We start from the raw sequence: 6,636 nt of genomic DNA on the forward strand, positions 1-6,636 counted from the left end.
CCCCACCCCCTCCCCCTAAAAAAAAGAAGTCCCCTCATACAGTCAATATATAAAAAAAAAAAACGAAAAAAAACACTTACACTTCTGAAAATACTGGCAGCTGCTCTCTCAGGGCTCGGATGCTCGATAAGGAAAGGGTGTGAGGGTGCTCCGTTCCGCCGGCCTTGAGGTGGAGGCTATGCGCATGCGCTGTTACCGGCCATGACGTCACGGTACGCGCTTGCGTATGCTCGCTCAGTCGCAGGGGAGGTCAGAAGGAGGAGCCAGTTCGTCCTTCACTATGCGGTAATGCCGACCGCAAAGTGAAGGATCGGAATTTGGAACACACGGCCGGCGGGGCTGAAGAGGCAGCTGCCTTGGTGGCCCCCAGAAAAAACTCGGCCGGCGGGGCTGAAGAGGCAGCTACCTTTAGCCCTGCGTTAAAGACGGCCAGCGGACGTTTTTAACATGCTTTGGGGCGGCCTGGGGGGCAATTGCCTCCCTGCCCCCCGGCCCAGCCCGCCCCTGCCCCAGTTCATAGTTACCACCCAGGAGACCAAGTGTGGATTAAAGAGTGGAATAATGTACCGTTAGGGCCCAAGTGGAGAGGTCCTTATGTTGTTCTTTTGTCTACCCCTACAGCGATAAAAGTAGCCGAAGTGACTCCGTGGATACATCACTCCAGGGTTAAACCAGCAGCAGTCGATTCTTGGCAAGTTACAGCAGATCCAGAGAATCCCTGCAAGATCCGGTTAAAGCGCACGACTCAGTCGGAGTGACGAGGAACCTTGTGGATTACAAATTTTATTGTTTCAGAGATTTGGTAAGTGAGTGAGAGGGCCATAATAAAGCCTGTCGCTCACCGACGTATAGTATATAAGCCAGGAAAAGTCTCGAAGGGACCCCTGTGAAGACGAGCAGAACTCCATTCCCTGCAGCCCTTACATCCTGGAAGCTGAGGTGCCTTCGCACGGACGAAGACTGAGGATGACGACGAAAGATGTGTTTATGATAATGTTTATTTATGTGTATTTTTATATTCAGGAAGGTAGAGGTACCGACACTCCTAGCTGTGAGGTATGCATTAAGACTACAAGAACAGGTAACCATATTTCCCAAACCCTAATTTGGCATTCACAATACGAATGTAAAGGAGATGTATCAAGATGTAGATACTTAAATATAGAATATAGTGTGTGCCATTTAGGAGTAGGAGAACCTAAGTGCTTCAGTCCAGAGTATCAACCCCGTACAATTTGGTTGACTCTCAGGAATGGAGATCCTCAGGGGACCCTAATTAATAAGACGGTATTAGAATCCGTATATTCTTCAGGTGTTCTGCTATTTGATGCGTGTAAGGCGATATCAAGTGGTAGAAAGCCGTGGAATGTATGTGGGGATCTTAGATGGGAGAGGACGTATGGGTCTAACGATAAATATATTTGTCCCAGTAGTAAAAATAAATATGTGAGTCCTAGATGCCCAAATAGAGATTATAACTTTTGCCCATATTGGTCTTGTGTGGGGTGGGCAACTTGGGGACAGACAGTAGACAAGGACATGATTGTGACTAAGTTGCCTACCAGCCCATATTGTAAGTCTATGGAATGCAATCCAGTCCATATACTTATAAATAACCCCGACAAGTTTTTAGATAAATATGGTAATTTATTTGGATTTCAAATATATGGGACGGGTTTAGATCCTGGGACAGTATTGTTTATAGGGATAGAGACTGATACGGTATCCTCCCAAACTCATCAAGTATACCATTCCTTTTATGAAGAGATGAGTATAGATAATAAGATCCCCCATAATGCTAAAAACCTGTTTATTGATTTAGCTGAAAGTATTGCCGGTAGTCTTAATGTTACCAACTGCTATGTGTGTGGAGGTACTAACATGGGAGACCAATGGCCTTGGGAAGCAAAGGAGGTAATGTCCGGTTCTGAGGCAGTTGACCAATTAATATCTACACAAGCCGATTATCATATGAGTGTTAGAGGTAAATCTGAGTGGAGATTAAAGACCTCCATCATAGGTTATGTTTGCATAGCAAGGAAAGGAATGATGTATAATACTTCTGTAGGAGAATTAACTTGTCTAGGGCAAAAAGCTTATGATGATGATACAAAGAATACAACTTGGTGGTCGGCTTCAAATGTCTCAGAACCATCTAACCCGTTTGCTAGATACGCCAATTTAAAGGATGTGTGGTTTGATTTATCCATCACATCTAACTGGAGAGCCCCAGCAAATTTGTACTGGATCTGTGGTAAGAAAGCCTATTCGGAGTTGCCACAGGACTGGGAAGGGGCATGTGTGTTGGGTATGCTCAAACCATCCTTCTTCTTGTTACCTATTGAAACAGGTGAGACTTTAGGTGTTAAAGTGTATGATGTGAATCATAGGAAGAAAAGGGGACCCATAGAGATAGGCGCCTGGGAAGATAATGAATGACCTCCCCAGCGTATTATAGATTATTATGGGCCAGCCACGTGGGCAGAGGATGGTACCTTTGGTTATAGAACCCCTATTTATATGCTCAACCGTATTATACGATTACAGGCGGTGGTTGAGATCATTACTAACGAGACATCACAAGCGCTCAATCTTCTAGCGAAGCATAATACCAGGATGAGGACAGCAGTATACCAAAATAGATTAGCCTTGGATTACCTTTTGGCAGTAGAGGGAGGTGTATGTGGGAAGTTTAACCTGAGCAATTGCTGTCTTCAAATAGATGACGAAGGGCAAGCAATAGCTGAGCTTACTAGCCATATGGTTAAACTAGCGCATGTGCCTACTCAGGTATGGAAAGGGTATAATCCAAGTAGTTGGTTTGGTAGCTGGTATGAGTGGTTTGGAGGGCTTAAGGCAGTGGTAGGTGGAGTCCTACTGATTTTAATGTTGTGTCTACTCCTGCCGTGTCTTATACCCTTAGTAGTTAGGTCTGTGCAAAGCCTGATAGAAAATATAGCAGAGAGGAAGGCTGCTGCACAGATAATGGCAATTTATAAATATAAGGCTCTAGATCAGGGAGAACCAATGCAGGAAGATGAGTGTTGAAGATTCACATCATAAGATAAGTCTGGTCTGGTTCAAGGTAACTTGCGGTGTATGCAAACCAAGGTTAAGTGATGCCTCAAGTAATTGTGAAATATCAAGAGGCATCAAAGGGGGGAATGTGGTGGAATCTCTGTAAAAATAAATTTAGTAGGCCGAGATTACCACGTGGCATGTGTACGTGCATATGCTGACGTATCGATCAGTTGGTTGCACGAGGCAAGATACGATCAGTAGTGTACGGAGCATGTGCAAGAATACAGGATGTAGTATTCCCCTCCTCCATTATGCTGGACAAGCCATGCGGTCAAGCAGGAAGTTAATTCTTATTTGTATTGATTGGTCAAGAGAATGTGCGGGTGGAGCTTAATATGGGAGGAGTTATGTGCCTATATAAGGAGCCTGCACTATTGTCCGGGGCTCAGAACTTGCTGTATTTTGGTGACATTAGTCCCTCTTCCTTCCTGAAGAAACCTGTGTCCCTCTCTCTGTGCTTGGCTTCCGTCAGTTTCTCCGGTATCAGTTTAACACTTTGTTGGAGGTGGACTATTGTATATGATTTCTAATTACTGGATGTCATAATTTTAGAAGTCCAATTCACGGATTAATCCTTGGTTTCGACTCTGCTCTCTCGTTTCAGCGTAAAGCTCCCTCAAGAGGACAAGCCTAGTTGCTGTACCATCAAACATCATCTCAGCTCTCCGAGAAGACATCTTTGTTTACGTTCCTGTTCCCTCTCAAGCATCAACTTTCTCGTCTGGCATCCTGGATTTCTCATCTGGACTTCTTTATCAGTTTCCTATTCCTACTTGTTCGCAGCCAGAAAGAGGAAGTGATGTCACAGGGAGGGACTTTTATGCCATGTTATCTTTTTTCTGATTGGTTACCCTGTTACTAAGTAAAAAAGTGCTGCTGTGAAGCTTAAGTAAAGAAAGTCTTAAGCAAATACTCGCCTCCTGTCATTAATAAAATTAAGATTATAGGTACACTAAAGCTAGCATAATCTACAATTGTTTAGTCTGGATGGTTTTCAATATATCACACTTCACTGTGGAGGTTATGGTTCCTGCTAAGCCCTGCAGTGGGCACTCTAGATCTATATCACAACTAATGATGTGGGGTTTGGACCCCAGGTAAGAAGTCAAACTGTTCTAAAATGGTTTAACTATTTACAATGAGGGAGAGTGGAGGGCACCACTACTGCTACAACCAGCTGATGCCCCTGAAGCTGTCCACTGGTTCTTTATCAAGTTATTTTTAAGCATTTGTTAGATCCACTTTGTTTTTCTGGATTGTATTGCTATATATATTGCTGAGCAGTACATGAAAAGTGCTGCCTTACAGTATTCAGCATCAGGGGCGTATTAGCCGCGAGGCAAACAAGGCATTTGCCTTGGGCGGCATTTTCCAGGGGGCGGCAAAAAACGCCGCCCCCAAATGCCCAAGGCAAATGTCTTGTTAGCCTTGCGGCTAACAGACATGCTGTGCTGGTTGCTGGTTGCTGGGCGGCCGGCGAGGGAGCTCTTCCCCTGAGCTCTCTGCTCAGCTTCCTCGCGCGCCGCCTGCAGAGTGAGACTGGGAGCCGGAATATGACGTCATATTCCGGCTCCGCCTCCCAGCCTCACTCTGCGGGCGGCGCGCGAGGGAGCTGAGCAGAGAGCTCAGGGGAAGAGCTCCCTCGCCGGTCGCCCAGCCTGCCCGCCAGTGCTGCCCTGCAGCCACTGGACCACCAGGGAATGGGAGAACCCCCTCACCCCCAGCATTCCCAAAGGTAAGGAGGCGGGGGGGGGGAGTAAATAAAAAAAAAATGTGTTAATGTGAGTGTGTGTGTCTCTGACTGTGTGTGTCTGATAGTGTGTGTGTGTGTCTGTTAGTGTGTGTGTGTGTGTGTGTGTGTGTGTGTGTGTGTGTCTGTTAGTGTGCGTGTGTGTCTGTTAGTGTGTGTGTCTGACTGTGTGTGTCTGACTGTGTGTCCGACAGTGTGTCTGTTAGTGTGTGTGTCTCACTGTGTGTGTCTGTTAGTGTGTGTGTGTCCGACTGTGTGTGTTTGTTAGTGTGTGTGTCTCACTGTGTGTGTCTGTTAGTGTGTGTGTGTTTGTTAGTGTGTGTGTCTGTTAGTGTGTGTCCGACTGTGTGTGTTTGTTAGTGTGTGTGTCTCACTGTGTGTGTCTGTTAGTGTGTGTGTGTTTGTTAGTGTGTGTCCGACTGTGTGTGTTTGTTAGTGTGTGTGTCTGTTAGTGTGTGTGTCCGACTGTGTGTGTCTGTTAGTGTGTGTGTGTCCGACTGTGTGTGTTTGTTAGTGTGTGTGTCTCACTGTGTGTGTCTGTTAGTGTGTGTGTGTTTGTTAGTGTGTGTCCGACTGTGTGTGTTTGTTAGTGTGTGTGTCTGTTAGTGTGTGTGTCCGACTGTGTGTGTTTGTTAGTGTGTGTGTCTCACTGTGTGTGTCTGTTAGTGTGTGTGTGTTTGTTAGTGTGTGTCCGACTGTGTGTGTTTGTTAGTGTGTGTGTCTGTTAGTGTGTGTGTCCGACTGTGTGTGTTTGTTAGTGTGTGTGTCTCACTGTGTGTGTCTGTTAGTGTGTGTGTGTCCGACTGTGTGTGTTTGTTAGTGTGTGTCCCCGACTGTGTGTGTTTGTTAGTGTGTGTGTGTCCGACTGTGTGTGTTTGTTAGTGTGTGTGTCCGACTGTGTGTGTTTGTTAGTGTGTGTGTCTCACTGTGTGTGTCTGTTAGTGTGTGTGTGTGTCCGACTGTGTGTGTTTGTTAGTGTGTGTGTCCGACTGTGTGTGTTTGTTAGTGTGTGTGTGTGTCCGACTGTGTGTGTCTGTTAGCTAGTGTATGCGTATCTGTCAGTGAATGTGTGTGTATTTAGAAGGCGGGCCAGGGGGGAAGGGTTGGGTGGGGGTGGCGCGCGCGCGCGGGGGGGGGGGGGGTGTCTGAGTTTTGTCATGCCTAGGGCAGCACAAAACCAAGATACACCACTGTTCAGCATACTAGTGCTACACATTTCGATGAGCAGCAGTAATACGGTATTGCAGGTAAGAAATCCGTTCATTATAAGATGAATCATCCTGTAGCATATGAATGCTACACATCGCATTGCAGTGCTTTCCTGGGCTGGTACCAAATAGTCTGAAGAAGTAATACAAGGGAAACATGATTGATCTGGCAATCCTACCTGCCTGAATTGGATAATGGGAACATCAAGATTTAATTGAAAAACAAAATAAATCTAAATACATTCTTCCATTTATAAAAAATAAAAAACAACATTAGGTTTTACCAGTATTGCTTCAATTAGCATTTTATTACTGTGAAGGATGTAGCTCGATCCCTGTCTGTAAGTAGGAAGTGAGTGACATATTTATAAAGGATATTTCATTTGTGAAGCATATCTTATCCTGATATTTCAATCATTACCAATCTGTTGTTATTATACCAGTTGTTTATAAACAGAGTGACTTTTTATTTATTTATTATTTATTTATTTGTAATTTATGATTATCTGGTCTAAAAAATAACTATTAATTCCCATGGAAGTAGCAGCATTCAGGGACCAGATACAGTCTGTCTGACAGCATCCACCTCCATGGAAA

Source organism: Pelobates fuscus, chromosome 3 (assembly GCF_036172605.1).
Source record: "Pelobates fuscus isolate aPelFus1 chromosome 3, aPelFus1.pri, whole genome shotgun sequence".
Classification (NCBI taxonomy): Eukaryota; Metazoa; Chordata; class Amphibia; order Anura; family Pelobatidae; genus Pelobates; species Pelobates fuscus.